General features: G+C 42.4%; 1 protein-coding gene across 2 annotated transcripts in view; it reads left to right on the forward strand.

Annotated features, from left to right (window-relative positions):
- Window positions 1-18,469, forward strand: part of nlgn2b (neuroligin 2b) — a 140,751-nt gene that overhangs the window by 63,153 nt on the left and 59,129 nt on the right. The window contains exon 1 of one of the 2 annotated variants that reach the window (XM_017489324.3): window positions 10,343-10,743. The exons of the other annotated variant lie outside the window; for it this stretch is intronic. The gene's annotated coding sequence lies outside the window, so the exon portion shown is untranslated. Of the gene's footprint in view, window positions 1-10,342; window positions 10,744-18,469 lie in introns of those variants that run through there. 2 annotated transcript variants of the gene reach the window in all.

An 18,469-nucleotide genomic window follows, 5' to 3' on the forward strand; every position in this document is an offset into this window, starting at 1 on the left:
CAACCACAACTACCCTCTCAAAGCTAAATACCCCCTCAACCACAACTGTTCTCTCAGATAAATACCCCCTCAACCACAACTACCCTCTCAAAGCTAAATACCCCCCTGAACCACAACTACCCTCTCAGATAAATACCCCCTCAACCACAACTACCCTCTCAGATAAATACCCCATCAACCACAACTACCCTCTCAAAGCTAAATACGCCCTCAACCACATCTACCCTCCCAAAGCTAAATACCCCCCTCAACCACAACTACCCTCTCAAAGCTAAATACCCCCTCAACCACAACTGCCCTCTCAGATAAATACCCCCTCAACTACAACTACCCTCTCAAAGTTAAATACCCCCTCAACCACAACTGTTCTCTCAGATAAATACCCCCTCAACCACAACTACCCTCTCAGATAAATACCCCCTCAACCACAACTACCCTCTCAGATAAATACCCCATCAACCACAACTACCCTCTCAGATAAATACCCCCTCAACCACAACTACCCTCTCAGATAAATACCCCCTCAACCACAACTACCCTCTCAGATAAATACCCCATCAACCGCAACTACCCTCTCAGACAAATACCCCCCTGAACCACAACTACCCTCCCAAAGCTAAATACCCCCTCAACCACAACTGCCTTCTCAGATAAATACCCCCTCAACCACAACTACCCTCTCAAAGCTTAATACCCCCTCAGCCACAACTACCCTCTCAGATAAATACCCCCTCAACCACAACTACCCTCCCAAAGTTAAATACCCCCTCAACCACAACTACCCTCTCAAAGCTAAATACCCCCTCAACCACAACTGTTCTCTCAGATAAATACTCCCTCAACCACAACTACCCTCTCAAAGCTAAATACCCCCTCAACCACAACTACCCTCTCAGATAAATACCCCATCAACCACAACTACCCTCTCAGATAAATACCCCATCAACCACAACTACCCTCTCAGATAAATACCCCCTCAACCACAACTACCCTCTCAGATAAATACCCCCTCAACCACAACTACCCTCTCAGATAAATACCCCATCAACCACAACTAACCTCTCAGATAAATACCCCATCAACCACAACTACCCTCTCAAAGCTAAATACCCCCTCAACCACAACTACCCTCTCAAAGCTAAATACCCCCCTCAACCACAACTACCCTCCCAAAGCTAAATACCCCCCTCAACCACAACTACCCTCTCAGATAAATACCCCCTCAACCACAACTACCCTCTCAGATAAATACCCCCTCAACCACAACTACCCTCTCAGATAAATACCCCCTCAACCACAACTGCCCTCTCAGATAAATACCCCCTCAACCACAACTACCCTCTCAAAGCTTAATACCCCCTCAGCCACAACTACCCTCTCAGATAAATACCCCCTCAGCCACAACTACCCTCTCAGATAAATACCCCCTCAACCACAACTACCCTCCCAAAGTTAAATACCCCCTCAACCACAACTACCCTCTCAAAGCTAAATACCCCCTCAACCACAACTGTTCTCTCAGATAAATACCCCCTCAACCACAACTACCCTCTCAAAGCTAAATACCCCCCTGAACCACAACTACCCTCTCAGATAAATACCCCCTCAACCACAACTACCCTCTCAGATAAATACCCCATCAACCACAACTACCCTCTCAAAGCTAAATACGCCCTCAACCACATCTACCCTCCCAAAGCTAAATACCCCCCTCAACCACAACTACCCTCTCAAAGCTAAATACCCCCTCAACCACAACTGCCCTCTCAGATAAATACCCCCTCAACTACAACTACCCTCTCAAAGTTAAATACCCCCTCAACCACAACTGTTCTCTCAGATAAATACCCCCTCAACCACAACTACCCTCTCAGATAAATACCCCCTCAACCACAACTACCCTCTCAGATAAATACCCCATCAACCACAACTACCCTCTCAGATAAATACCCCCTCAACCACAACTACCCTCTCAGATAAATACCCCCTCAACCACAACTACCCTCTCAGATAAATACCCCATCAACCGCAACTACCCTCTCAGACAAATACCCCCCTGAACCACAACTACCCTCCCAAAGCTAAATACCCCCTCAACCACAACTGCCCTCTCAGATAAATACCCCCTCAACCACAACTACCCTCTCAAAGCTTAATACCCCCTCAGCCACAACTACCCTCTCAGATAAATACCCCCTCAACCACAACTACCCTCCCAAAGTTAAATACCCCCTCAACCACAACTACCCTCTCAAAGCTAAATACCCCCTCAACCACAACTGTTCTCTCAGATAAATACTCCCTCAACCACAACTACCCTCTCAAAGCTAAATACCCCCTCAACCACAACTACCCTCTCAGATAAATACCCCATCAACCACAACTACCCTCTCAGATAAATACCCCATCAACCACAACTACCCTCTCAGATAAATACCCCCTCAACCACAACTACCCTCTCAGATAAATACCCCCTCAACCACAACTACCCTCTCAGATAAATACCCCATCAACCACAACTAACCTCTCAGATAAATACCCCATCAACCACAACTACCCTCTCAAAGCTAAATACCCCCTCAACCACAACTACCCTCTCAAAGCTAAATACCCCCCTCAACCACAACTACCCTCCCAAAGCTAAATACCCCCCTCAACCACAACTACCCTCTCAGATAAATACCCCCTCAACCACAACTACCCTCTCAGATAAATACCCCCTCAACCACAACTACCCTCTCAGATAAATACCCCATCAACCGCAACTACCCTCTCAGACAAATACCCCCCTGAACCACAACTACCCTCCAAAAGCTAAATACCCCCCTCAACCACAACTACCCTCCCAAAGCTAAATACCCCCCTGAACCACAACTACCCTCCCAAAGCTAAATACCTGCTCAACCACAACTACCCTCCCAAAGCTAAATACCCCCTCAACCACAACTGCCCACTCAGATAAATACCCCCTCAACCACAACTACCCTCTCAAAGCTTAATACCCCCTCAGCCACAACTACCCTCTCAAAGCTAAATACCCCCTCAACCACAACTACCCTCTCATAGGTAAATACCCCCTCAACCACAACTACCCTCTCAAAGCTAAATACCCCCTCAACCACAACTACCCTCTCAAAGCTAAATACCCCCTCAACCACAACTACCCACACAAAGCTAAATACCTGCTCAACCACAACTACCTTCTCAAAGCTAATTACCCCCTCAACCACAACTGCCCTCTCAGATAAATACCCCCTCCACCACAACTACCTTCTCAAAGCTAATTGCCCCCTGAACCACAACTACCCTCCCAAAGCTAAATACCCCCTCAACCACAACTACCCTCTCAGATAAATACCCCCTCAACCACAACTACCCTATCAGATAAATACCCCCTCAACCACAACTACCCTCTCAGATAAATACCCCCTCAACCACAACTACCCTCTCAGATAAATACCCCCTCAACCACAACTACCCTCTCAGATAAATACCCCCTCAACCACAACTACCCTCTCAAAGCTAAACAACCTTTAAAAAAAATTGCACCACAGATAAATACAGTACATACACAACAAAATGCCCTCTCAGCCCCAAATACCCCATACCTAATTCCTGCAACCACAAACATCCCTACAACTATATACCTCCGCAACCATGAATAACTCCATAAATAATGACCCCCTGTAATTATAAATACACTCTCAAAACTACCAAACCACAAATCTATCTAACTACACCCACAGCCGTTAATACCCCTCAGATAAATGCCCCTCATTCAGTATTATAAGCCCGTACACCTCAGTGCATCCTTTAACCTTTTAACCAATTTAATAAAATAATAGGTTCCATAAATCCTGTAATTACAGAGAATCAGTGAAAAGTCGCGTAACTGAGACAGTGTTACGTGTTTGTTGTAAATAAATGTTACAGTATGTTCACATTTAATAAACGATTCACACCAAAGAATTGTTATGACATTTTTTATGATGCTTATTGTTTGTGAGAAATCGTTAATATTTTTGATGAAATTATGTGGACTCGAGGTCAACTTCAAAGACCAAAAGACTCCGTTACGTAACTGGGGCAGACGAGGTCACATGACCCCAACTCGAGGACGAGTGTTCATCACCCGCTCCAGGAAATCCTTTTAATCTTTTTATCCACGACAGATTGAAACCCCGCGCATCTCTTCATACACGAGTTCGTCTGGCGGCTTTCCCGATCGCTTATCCCTGTCCTGCCTCCGATTAAAAAAATGTTTCATCTCTCATTCGCTTCTGTTCTTTCCTTGTTTCGGTTCAAATCCCTCTTCCTCCCACTTGCTCCTCTCATCTTCACCTCCCTCTCATTTTTATTTAACGTTCTGTATTTATCCAAACAAACTTCATCATTGTTCAATAAAAAAAGATCTCCAGTTCTGCCTGCAGTGTATTCTGATTGGCTGAAAGCCATATTGATGTCACACACACACACACACACACACACACACACACACACACTCTATATCTATATATACAGTATATGAATATTGTCAGTGCTTTTTTACTTTTACTCTTTTTGCACTTTTGATGTTAATTTCTACTTTTGTGCTTGCACTGGAGACTCCTTCCATAAATGCTCAATTGACAATTACAGTTTTTTTGTTTGTTTTTTTTAAACGGTGCAGCTTCCTTCATAAATCGATGTTACTATAGAAACGATAACATATTCGAAGGAGCGCGTTAATATAAGCCTGTGATTTGATTCGCAGCATCAGAAAATTCATCAACACCTTCTGACCAATCACAATCCAGAATTCCAGAGCGCAGAAGGTCCCGCCTCCTGGTCCTGATTGGTTGGATGTTGGTGGTCTGAGTTGATGTTTTATTAAAGCTGCTGGAATATTGAGAGGGAAAAAAATGATCTGATTTAAAAATCGCTGACTAATCTTTAGTTTAAAAAAAAAAAAAAAAAAAGGAAAACGCAGGGAGAATAAACAGCATGAACCAGGAAAAGATGTACGAGATGAGCTGAGATGAACGAGTGCTTATTTTATTATATTATCCTGTTATTGTGTTTAATATTCAATTCACGTTCATTAGAATATCATTTATTATTTTTATTCCCAGTTGGAAATTTTGCTTCATGGCCGGGAATTCCTCTCAGAGAAAGATTTGCTTTGTGCTGATGATGCGAAACAGCTTCACACACCTTCTCATCCTTAGGAGTGTGTGTGTGTGTGTAAGCCGAAACCACCTCTCTCTGCAGTTCCACTTCTTATTCTTGTGCTCCTCTCCTCTTCCTCCTTGATGGTCTTACTCGAACCGTGACTATCAGACTCGAAACAGAGTCACTGTGGATTAGGAGTGTGTGTGTGTGTGTGTGTGTGTTGCAGAGAAGCATGCAGACACTGCCCCCTGTTGGTCGTTTATTTTATGTCCAGTAAAAAAGAAAACAGTACAAACTGATTCAGTGACTCACTGATTCACTATATGAATATTTAGCTGTTAATTCAGACTGATGTGTGTGTGTGTGTGTGTGTGTGTGTGTGTGTGTGTGTGTGTGTTTATGATGATGGCGCCCCCTCGTGTCCACATATTGATATAACTCACTTAACTCCCTCTGAACCTAACCACCAAACCTTCTTTCCTTCTTTCTTTTTCTTTCTTTCTTTCTGAATATCTAACTAGTAAATCTGTATAAAGCACATAATCTAAAGTTTTCTGCTTTTCGGAATTGCGTTATACAATACTAATATCATGTGTATATCCAAATTGTGTGTGTGTGTGTGTGTGTGTGTGTGTGTGTGTGTGTGTGTGTGCGAGTGAGTGATTTGTGAGTATCAGAAGCTGAGCAGTGAGACAGCTGGATTTCTCTCCAAGTCGCTTATTAATCCTGTTCACACTCCGTCACTTCTGTATTTATAATCATACAGTGTGCTAATGAGCCAAACTCCGAGCATGAGAATACACCCTGTGTCCCACAACTTCTCCATCCTCTCCACCTTCTCCATTCTCTCCATCTTGTCATCATCTCCATCTTCTCCATCGTCTCTTTCTTCTCCATCTTCTCCATTCTCTCCATCCTCTCCATCTGGTCATCATCTTCTTCTTCTCAATCCTCTCCATCTTGTCATCATCTTTTCCATTCTGACCATCCTCTCCGTCTTCTCCATCCTCTCCTTCTTCTCCATCCTATCCATTTTCTCCATCCCCTCCATCCTCTCCTTCTTCTCCATCTTCTCCATTTTCTCCATCCCCTCCATCTTCTCCATTTTCTCCATCCCCTCCATCTTCTCCATTCTCTCCATCCTCTCCATCTGGTCATCGTCTCCTTCTTCTCAATCCTCTCCGTCTTCTCCTTCTTCTCCATCCTCTCCATCCTCTCCTGGTTCTTCATCCTCTACCTCTTCTCTGTCCTCTCCCACTCATCACAGAGTGCAAAAGTTTACATGCATCATGTTTTTTGTGAACACGACAAAACATAAGCTGAAAAATGTATTTGTAAATAAAGTTTTCTAAATAAAAAATCTGATTGTGACTCCTTCAGCCTACAAGAGTTATGAGGTGGTGTGTGACCTTTACTGATTGAGACACAATAGGGGGGTGGGGGGGAAGAGGGGGTGAGTTATGCAGTAGCAACACTCGTCCAGCAGAGGGAAATATTTCCTCATTTATTCTCTCTCTATCGACACTTTTATTTCTTTCCATGTTTTCTCGCTTTCATTTTCTATTTTCTCTCTCACCATTTTTTTTCCTTTGAATTATGGCTTACTTTTTAATCTTTGCTCATTTCTCTTTTTGTTATTTTCTCTCCCTTGTCTCAGTTTATTTTGTGAGCTTTTGAAACATTTTTAAACTTTTGAAAATTATTTGTTCTTTTATCATTCCACCCTTTTGTAATTGCGGTGTTCTGATGTAACCTTTGACCTCTGGGCCGCTGTAGAGTACCGCGGGATTGTGTGTGTGTGTGTGTGTGTGTGTGTGTGTGTGTCAGTGACGTGCGATGAGGTTCGTGGCTGGGGAGGCACTGCCTCTTTCAAAGTCAGATTTACAAATATATGAATTCAACAGAGTAGCATAAATTCACCGTTCACCCGGCTGCTTGCACACTGACTACTGGTCATGTTTCATATCCCATATCGGCATTCTTTACACACACATGGGTAAGGTGCATATTTGACCAAAGAAGAAGGTTAAATTTATAGCGGCTCAGAGAGAGCGCATTTGCTCTGCACCCTCAGTGTGTTCTTAATTTGCCATCACAATTCCACAATTCATACTCATTCAATACAAATGAAAGTATATATACAGTCCACAACAAAAAGGCAAATGTAGTTTTATTCTTTAAAATAACTTCATTTTTTTTATCTTGTTTTATATCATTTTTTTTAAAGTTATTATTTAAAAAAAAAGGGCTGGTCTTTTATTTTTGTCGTGGACTGTACAGCAGTGTATGCATGGCCTTACCTTTACTCATCTGTCATTACTCACATCATCAAATCCCAAAAATGCCTCCCTCACTTCACAGGACACCTCCCTTCATGCCACAGAACGCAAAATGACAGATCTGGGCTTTGTTTGTGACATCAGTTGTCTCGTCTACTTCTACAGCAACAAATACGACTGCATTAATCTCCTTTTTTTTCATATCATTTCTAATCACATCACTCATTGCTTCAATTAAATCGTTCTGAATTCTGTTTGATAAGCCAGAAAACACAGTGGATGTCTCCAAATGTCTAGCTAACCTATCATCTTTCTCAGTAAAAGCATGTAATAGTTCTACACGGCTGCCACGATTAGGAGAGGTCGTACTGTCATCGTTAGCACGAAATGCTAACTGCTGTTCGGCTAGGAAGCAGGTTGCATTAATGAGGTCTTTTAAAATCTCTCGGTTTTCCTTTACCTTAGCATTGTGGATGATAATATTTAGTCTCCGCTGTTCGTTCAAAGCCAAATCTATCATTGCACTTCCAAAAGTCTTTAAAGCAATTTGGCTTTGAAGGTTAGTAGTTGAACTTTCATGTCTGCTGAGGCTTCTTGGTATATTTTTCAAGTCACAAAATCCCGTTGTAGTCCAGACATTGTCACTCGTTGTCACTGATATATATATATATATACGTGTATGTATGTATGTATATATATATATATATATATATATATATATATATATATATATATATGTGTGTGTGTGTGTGTGTGTGTGTGTGTGTGTGTGTGTGTGTGTGTGTGTGTGTCTTCCATTTTTGCAGTCAGGGCAAAAAATAAAAATAAACGGACTGATGCGGTGCACTTGACTTTCCCTACTTGACTTTTTTAGCTAGCATATTACCCACAGTGCCATTTGTCTGTAATACGTGACGAAGAACAATAGCAGAACAAGCCTGTATGCTCACACACGCCCCCTTCAGTGAAGCAGAGGTACTGGCCGCCTCCCCTCCTGCTTTTTCACTGCCGCGGTATGTCAGATCAGCAAGACTAATAAGTTATACACATACGTGAAATACATCACCTAGACTATGGAATGCGAGGACATATGATAAAACTGTGTACAAACATTACATTGGTGACATACAGAGAGATCAATTACACGTGCTCAAGTTGAGCAAAAAAATTAGCAGCTCAACCCAGTTTGTGAGGGATTGTGCAATCCGAGAGGAGGCTCAGCTCGTCGCTGCCTTCCCCGTATTTGAACAGGAAAATACACAAATTCAGCGATATTGACTATAAAAATCATTGGAATGATTGGATTGAATCATACAATAATTACATTTCTATCACAGATCAGTGGATAAATATTTATTATTTATTTTTAATCATTATTTGTTTTTCACATTTCATAATGACAGATCCCCTGACCGCACGTCACTGGTGTGTGTGTGTGTGTGTGTGTGTGTGTGTGTGAGTGTGTGTGTGTGTGTGTGATAGATAGATAGATAGATAGATAGATAGATAGATAGATATAAAGCAGGCCGTCCAAAATCATCTCACCCACACGAACGGGGTGTGAACACACACAGTACTGAATATAGAACCTAAGGTACTGTGTTGACCCCAGTGCCCCGCCAACTCCAGTTCCGCCCCAGTTCCTCCCATGCCCCTCGTGCCTTCCTTCTCAGTATCCTCCCTCCAGTGCCCTCCATCCCAGTGCTCCCCTCCCAATGCTCAATCCTCTAGTGCCCTCTCTCCCAGTGCCCTCCATCCCTTGTCCTCCCTCAAGTGCCCTCCATCCCAGTGCCCCCCTCCCAATGCTCAATCCTCCAGTGCCCTCCATCCCAGTGCCCCCCTCCCAATGCTCAATCCTCTAGTGCCCTCCATCCCATGTCCTCCCTCAAGTGCCCTTCATCCCAGTGTCCTCCCTCTAGTGCCCTCCCTCCCAGTACCCTCCATCCCTTGTCCTCCCTCAAGTGCCCTCCATCCCAGTGCCCCCCTCCCAATGCTCAATCCTCCAGTGCCCTCCATCCCAGTGCCCCCCTCCCAATGCTCAATCCTCTAGTGCCCTCTCTCCCAGTGCCCTCCATCCCAGTGCCCCCCTCCCAATGCTCAATCCTCTAGTTCCCTCTCTCCCAGTGCCCTCCATCCCAGTGCCCCCCTCCCAATGCTCAATCCTCTAGTGCCCTCCGTCCCGTGTCCTCCCTCAACTGCTCTCCCTCCAGTGCCCTCCCTCCAGTGCCCAACCCCCTAGTGCCCTCCCTTTTAGCCCCAGCCCCAAACTAGAAAGGTCAGTTTGAGGAGTTTGGAGAAAATGAAATATCTAGGACTCGAGTTAGTGACTCTACTATCCTGTGACCTGTAAGAATTTATTGTACATCTCTTTATTTATTTATTTATTTATTTATTTATTTATTTATTTTTCCTCCTGTTTAAGTGCTGCTGTAATACTTTTCCATTTTTACAGCGGCACAGAATCAATATTCAATTTCATTCTTTATTGTTCTTTAATATTCCTGAACTTTATAACCCAAAAAACTGGCAATAAAACATTTACTGTTATTTATCGGAGAAAGAGAGAGAGAGAGAGAGAGAGAGAGAGAGAGAGAGAGAGAGAGAGGAGATGAGACAACGGTATCGTGAGAAAGATGAAAGACAGAGGTAGAGAGAATACTGATGGAAATAAAGTGAGGGAACGAAAGAGAGGACAGAGGAAGAAAAAGAAAAGATGAAAAGGGGCAAAGTGAGCAGAAGAAAATAGAGAGGGAAGAAAGAGCAAAGAAAATGTTTGTGTGAGAGAGAGAGACAGGTGAAAGTGTGTGTGTGTGTGTGTGGTGATGTCCGTGCTTTTCCGAAATGTAGCCTTATATCAGACCGCAGGAAGAATAGAGCTGCTGATGCGACACACACACACACACACACACACACACACACACACACACGCAAGAGGCACAAGCAAGCAAACGCAAAAACGTATGCACGCACACATCCACACGCGCGCGCGCAATCTCACACGCGCGCCGTGCACACACACACACACGCGCGCGCTCTCTCTCTCTCTCTCTACCGCGCGCGGCTCTTCCTCTTATTAGCGCTTCATCTGCGCTTCTCCTCCATCATCAGCCTGCAGGAATCCGAGAGAGAGAGAGAGAGAGAGAGAGAGAGACACTGAGGAAGAGGAGGAGGAAGGAGGGGAGAGGAAAGGAGGAGAGAGGATTCTGTCCGTTTTTTGGAGGGAAATAAGAGGGAAGCTGAAAACAGAACTGCGCGCGCTAAAACGCATGGGATGATGGAATAAAACGTCCGCGTGCACACCGAACACCGGGGGGTAAGAGCTGTGCAAAACGTTGCTGTGTGTGTGTATGTGTGTGTGTGTGTGTGTGTGCGTGCGCGCGCGCGTGAATCTCCGTCATGTAACGTTAGTGTATCGGTCTAGTCTCGCGCACTTTTACCGTGTCGATGCTTCATTAAGGTGTTTAAAAAAAACAACAACAACGCTACATCCGGTTTTGTAAAAAAAAAACAAAAAAAAACACCCGCTGTTGCTTTTGAAGCCTCACGCGCACACGTTAATACATTCATATAATACGTGTTATCAGGTCGGCTCGCTTCAAAGCGCTGTGACATCACGACCTGAATCGTGAGACGTGATTGATAGGATTTCTGCCTGGCAACGCAACAATGGTTCTTTTTTTATTATTCATCTTTTTGCACCTGATGATGATGATGATGATGATGATGATGCACATCCTCATCTTCATCCTCATCCTCTTCCTCATATCATCCTCTCTCTGCACCTACATGTCATTTGTGTGAAATAGGACAGGAGCAATAGTACCAAATCTACACACACACACACACACACACAGACACACACACACAGACACAGAGCAGGATGAGGGATGAGGGATGGTGCAGACGTGGTGATGTGGTCCACATTTACATGCCGGTCCGGTCTGGTGAACCGGCGCTCCGTCAAAGGCGGGATTCATGTCGGTGCACAAGGCCAGCTCTGTTTCAGTGCACACTCTAGTGTAGTGCTCCAATTATCACCTCAGTGAAGTGTTCACTACTCAGCGGCGCTGCGTCCTGTTCACCACGGCCGTCTCTCTGTTCAAACCCCAGCACCTACACCAACACCGTGCTTCTTCGTTCCTAAAATCCTCGCCGTCTCACTGTAAACAGGTAGAAGCCAACAAAAACGTTTTTCTGGAATATCGATCACGCTGCATTCGCTTGCGCCGCCGTTCGTACCGCTTCCCAGTCCAGATGACGAGATCTTTCCGTTAGTCTCTCGTGTAGTGAATGCGAATATTCAGATCAAACTAACAATATCTTCTCCACAGATTCAAACAGGAGCTCGAACATTACACCACATTTCTCTACAATCTGGCCTGAAGTTCACCAAAGAAACCATTTTATTTATAGAGCCGCCTCTCCGTATCGCCCACGCTGTGATCACGCCAGCGTTTCTCTGCTGGGGGTGTCCAAAAAACGTGTTTCAATCATTTAAAAACATTTTGACTTTTTGTATATGTTCATTGTTTATTCTGCATGTTTTTTTTTGTTGTTTTTTTAAAATCGTGATTCATCATTTATTAAACAAATAAAATCTCATAAATTGACGCTTAAAGAACCCCATTTTGACTCGCGGAAGCACTTTTTCCCCTCCCGGCTTCATAGCAGATTCTAATCGCAAACTTTTCTGATCTTTCTGGAAAGTAACAAACCGAAAACCTGAAATAAATCGTGGATGGGTATCGTTGTATAATATATGTATATATAAATAAATATAAATATACTATAAACAATAGTTCCCTGATTTGTTTGGCGACGTCATTGTCATTGTTTTGGATGAAAAAGGACTTTTTTTTTTCTCAATGTTTCCAGGAACATAGTGGTAGAATTCATATTAAAAAAATAATAATAATTCTGATTTAAGCCACGCCCACTTCCAGTGATACAGTTTTTGCCATTGTGTTACACCCCTATAACTCCTACTACTACTTTAGTATCTGCCAAACATTATTGTAAAATTATGCATAAAGTACCCAGTATCTACAGATGTCTTAATTAGGTAGATATTATGAATTAATAATTAGTATTAATTAAGTTAAAATTGTACCCACCATTGAGTACTGGAGCTGTCCTTTTCTCCAACAAGTCAGAAACTCAGCTTTCGTTCCACTTATTCAACTTTTAAGTGTGTGTGTGGGTGTGGGGGTGTGGGTGTGTGGGTGTGGGGGTACAACATCAAGAGTGTGAAAAGCGAAGCCACAATCTGGTGGCCTCAAACACAGGAAATACAGAGTCCCTCCTTTGTTGTCCTCCATTTTCCATTTTCTCAGATGTTTCAAGTCAGGTTTGAAGATTTTAGCTTGTCAGTATGCTAGCTGATTAGCATGCTAGGCCAGCACACTCGCGTTTGAAACGCTTGCTGTAGATCTCTGCTCTCTTCATTAAGCTAATTAGTTGAGTAGAATTCTAGTTAACAGGCAAGTTAGCTAATGTTTAATGTGTGTGGCTATATATATATATATATATATATATATATATAGAAACAGTCCTGCTAACTAGTCAGTGAGCTAGTTAATTACTACGCTAGGTAGTTTGCAAGCCAGCAAACTTTTTTTTCTTTTCTTTTTTTTTTTAATGAAAAAAAATCTTTTGTCTGTACAAAACATAAGTTCTTCCTCGTGCTGCAAGTGGTCTCTTTTCCTCACACGCACATCAGTCAGAAGGTGACCCTACTCTGCTAGCCGATTAGCATGCTGGGTTGTTAGCAAGCCTGCAGAGCGGACACTACATGAGCACTACTACATGAGAAAGTGTATGAGCTAATATAATCAACAAGCTAGCTATTTAGTATGTTAGATGATTAACGAGCTAAAGTGCTTTTAGGCTAAACACACTCCTCCCTTTGTGATGTAAGCGCATACTTGTGTAACATAGCTAGCCAGCAAGCTAGTTAATTAGCATACAAGCTAGTTAGCAAGCCAGTGAGCATTTATATATCAGGCAAAGAATGCATGTCCTGTTACACACTCCTCGCCTTGTGCTCCAGTTGGACACTTTTTGGGACACAGGTGATATAAAGGGCAAGCTGGTTAGCTAATTAGCATAATATTTACTGTTCCCTTTCTGCTAGAGTGATGCTTAGCTGTAATGATGAGTGATGTGCCATACATTACACTCCCCACAGGTGACCTACTCGCTACAGAGGTGTATATTTAAAACGCTGCAGTCATGCTATGAAAATAGGTTATTAGTCTTTTTAAAAAAATTAATCTTGGGAATCATGCCAGGTTTTTCCCAAAATGGCTCTGTGGCTCGGAGAGTTTGAGATGCAGATTGATGTAAGATGGAGCAATATGGAACAGCGCGGATGAGCCCGGCTTCTCGAGAGATAAATAATGCAGAGGGATGCAGCGTTAGCTTTGTGCAGAAGCGCTATATGCATTCCCTCCAAGCTGTGTTGCGTGCGTGTGTGTGTGTTTGTGTGTGTGTGTGTGTGTGTGTGTGTGATCTTGGGAAACTCTTGCATGGACTGCAGGCTGATTAAAGTTTAACGTGTTGCGAGAGGCATGGAGCGCAGAGAGATTTTGAAAGGGAGGATTTTCACGAAGTTAGTGCCTTTACCAAAACGGCAGCCATTTTGAGAAAAGTTCTAAAACTGCTAGAACCGGTTCCAGTGACAGAGCTTAGCAATCATTCTTTTATTTTCACATGTTCATACGGTTTGTATATCATCAGACCTGCATATTATGTCATAGCAACCAGTCCGATTGCGGTTCCCGCTCGGAATGCCATCGCATCAAATCAAATTGCAGTTTCCGCTTGGAATGCCACTGCAACCAATCAGATTGCAGTTCCCGCTCAGAGTGACGCAGCATCCAATCAGATTGCAGTCCTCGCTCGGAATGCCACTGCAACCAATCAGATTTCAGTTCCCGCTCGGATTGACACAGCATCCAATCAGATTGCAGTTCCCGCTCGGAATGACACAGCATCCAATCAGATTGCAGTTCCCACTCGGAATGCCACTGCAACCAATCAGATTGCAGTTCCCGCTCGGAATGACACAGCATCCAATCAGATTGCAGTTCCCGCTCGGAATGCCACAGCAACAAATCATATTACAGTTCCCGCTCGGAATGCCACAGCAACAAATCATATTACAGTTCCCGCTCGGAATGCCACAGCAACCAATGAGATTACAGTTCCCGCTCGGAATGCCACAACAACCAATCAGATTGTAGTTCCTGCTCGGAATGCCACAGCAACCAATCAGATTGTAGTTCCCGCTCGGATTCTGAACTGCTATTGTAACCGATCAGATCATGGCTCCATCTTGAAAGGTCACTGTAACCAGTCAGACCTCAGGTCCTGCCCCTAACACATTTTTAAAAAAAACTTTAGTTTAATAAAACATTTTGTCTTAGAACTACTCAAATATCACTGAATGCATTATTCGTTTTATGCAAATTCTTATGCTTCTGCTCATTTGCATAAAGGGTGTCAATAATTCTGAAATAGAATGTGTTCCATTCTGCACACGTTATTATCCATGATTTAAATGGCTTTATACACAGATCCGTCCTGCCGTGCAGAAGATTAATTAAAGTTATAGCGTAGATACTAACATGACCCGGTACGCATATAATTACACGCTACTTATAACAGTTGTACAAATAATTTAAGAATATATATTATTTCCATTGCGTAATGGGTAGAACGCTACATCAGACGAAGTTACAGTATCACAGTGCATTTTGGGAAACTGAACTCTTCTCGCTGATCACATTATATGGTTTTATATCACTTTAAAGTCTCGTCTATGGTTTTAAATCATATCGGCTGTGTGAATAAATCCCATCTGATGTGTATGATGTGATTATAATCATATAAGCTCGTGTGTCATATAGGTCTAGTACTCAAGTTTGGATTCCGTTGTATACAGAAAATAATATAGGACTTAATATATCGTATAAAATGTTAAATTATAATCTAGAGAATGTTTGACGGCACTGAATGCTGTATAAAATGTATATACATGATTAAATATTTCACTTAAAAATTTGAGCATTTTTTTTGGACTGACATACACACACACATACACGTTACCTTCAGCTAATGCTATAACGTAATTTCCGTGCTGTTATCCTACACCTTTAGCCGACCACCACTCAGTTTTCTTCTCCTCTGCTGCATTAGGTGATGAGATCAGAAGGATATTACATTATTTATACGGAAGCATTAGCAGCGCTTAATGCCAGGTGCATGGTTTATGATGGTGCCCGAGTCTGACGATTCTTCTGATACCATTTCCTGCCAATAAGGTTTGCCTGTTTGACGCTAATTGAATCTAAATGTCATATGCACATGATGGAAAGTCTGAGTGCGCTACCAAGTCCTCAAATAAAAAAATTTTCACTACAATAAATCTGAATAACGATAATCACCTAACAATGGCCACCCATCCCCTCAGATTCATGCTGCCTTCAAGTCCTTTCAGAAATATCGTAATTATATATATATATGTATATATCACCACAATATCGCACTTGCAACTTTTTCTACAAGTGCCGACTTTCCAAGTTGGGGGCGTGTCAATAAAACAAGTCAAGGCAGCCGCCATTATGAACGTGAGGCCAGTAGTCAGTAGCAGACGGTAATAAACATAAACAAACAAATGTCTTCTCGTTGATGATCCAAAAAAATAAATAAAAACAAAACAAGTTTTCTGATAACATCCATTTATTCTGAACAAAACCACATGAACATGCACAATGTCGAAATCACCATTTGTGAACTCGTATGCACGGAATTCCAAGGAGCACTTGAAGGCAGCATCAGAAGCGATCCATTTCTGTAGACGTATATATGTATGTAAAAAAATATATATAATAATAATAATCAGGGCTTAAGAGAAAACATCTCGGTACTTACCTTAGGTCATGTAACGGTAACAATAGCTACCTTAAAGTAACACTATAAACAAGTACAACTTGGCAACAAAGGACAACTAAAATATTATTTGTAACTGTACATGTTCTAAAGAAGTCAAATAAAAATACCGTATTTTTATATAACTTCATTGCAAGTTGCATTATCGCTTTTTTGTTGCTGCTACGTTGAAGCAGCACTTCAGTGCCCCCTACTGGTGTAGTGTTCTCTAGGTGCACATTTGTCCTGCTAGCGTTGCTGTAGATCAGTATTTTTTGTCATTACAGAGCAATGTTTAATCCTGAAAGTCACGTTCCGTTTCCTGTTCTGAGCTTTTTAATCGTTTCAATACAACAATGCTAATTTCCCACTAGTGCATTTGGCAGTTATGGGATTTTTCAGTGTCGTTTAATCACTAAACTAATGCTAGCACACTTCTCTACCTTCCTGTAACTGCTTGAGTAGCTTGACCGCCATAGAAATGCAAATAAACGGGTATATTACAGTCAGGCTAATGCAGAAAATGACAACACACACATACTAAAGAGAATAAAGTGAGTATAAACTGCAGATTGTTGATAAAGTTCTATAGTTTATTTCAGTCCACATTTTTAAATACATTTCCATTATTCTTTGCTAAAAAAAAAATAAAACGCAATACAATCTCTTATTACAGCACATAAACGAGTATACTACCTCACAGTTTACAAGCTGCAGATCCATTTTTTAGGGTTTCTTACTAGTTTGGTTAGCAGTCGACGCTAAGTTTAATAACCGTGTCATTTTAGTCAAACGAATCATTTTTTTAGTAATTTACCGACACATCTGAGGTAAATGTTGATATTCTTGACAAGTCTGTCTCATTTCCAGCGTCACTAACTGCTAGCTAGGTAGCTAAATCGCTAAAATCGCTGTCTAGCCAAGCATCAGCTTTGCATCTAGTCTGTACTTGGTGTCTTGGTGTGTTTCCCAGTTGCCTAGCAACAGAGCTTTCCCCATTTTAAAGTCATCTATTTTCGAATAATAAGGATTAAGCGAGGACAGTCTGATGAAAATGTTGACTTTCTCGCCCGATCGTCACCGCGTGTTAAGCAGGAACGTGTTATTTTATGAACTTGTGTTATTTAATGTGCATTTGACGAGGCTGCATGTGTGAAAGAGTGTGCCTCCACACACACACCAAACACTAGCACTGCAGGTAATGAATCACCTGCTTGAACTTAACAGTTTTCTCACATGAAAAGCTGTTCGTCAGCAGCGGTGCAGAAACACCGGCCCTGAATGCACCGCGTTTCCATCTGCTAATGAGCTCCCTCAAGCCTGGGGAACTCCCTTACACCTTTACCTATCTCACAGAGGTGTGTGGGGGTGTGTGTGTGGGAGGATGCGGGGGGTGTGAGATAGGACACTGAATAAATATACACTAAGTAAACAAAGTGTTTTCCACACTTTAATTCGTAGCTTTTATTTATTAGATTTTTTTTCCTACATTTTAATTTTATCCAACATGATTTAGACTAAACACAGTACGATTTCTGTGGTCATTTAAGGAATTCCTGGCCAAAGATTTCTTTTACGATGTGCAGTTTTGTTTATTTGTTTATCTGTCGAGGCCATATGAATCGGCCACTTGGTTTTCCGGGATGGGGATAAAATTGTCCCGACGGAGAAGCAGTCACCGAATCAGGGGTCACATGAGCCGTCATTTTCTTTACAAGCTAAGCTATCTGCTTAACCTCGCATTAACCGAAATATCTCGCTAGCAACCCTGAAACCAAGCAACACTCGCTAACAGCTAGTCAGCATCCGTTCCGGAAGCTTCAGCTCAGCCAAACAATAGCTACGTGTAAATTCATCAGAGTTAGAGCTAGCTTTAGAACATTCGCTAACTTAGCACATTGTTGTTCAGTCCTGTCTCTTTTGATATTTATTGTTTTTTGGACGCTTCGTTTTGGCGGTGATCTCTTACGTACCTGCACACGCCTCGTCTCAGGTCTCGCTCAGGACTAAACGAGCCACTGAGCTTCAAATCAGATGCTTTTTTGGGACATGACCGAATTTAGTGAGATGGAAACAACCAGCCCTGAGGAGAACAAGAGAGAGAGAGA

Source organism: Ictalurus punctatus, chromosome 16 (assembly GCF_001660625.3).
Source record: "Ictalurus punctatus breed USDA103 chromosome 16, Coco_2.0, whole genome shotgun sequence".
Taxonomy (NCBI): domain Eukaryota; kingdom Metazoa; phylum Chordata; class Actinopteri; order Siluriformes; family Ictaluridae; genus Ictalurus; species Ictalurus punctatus.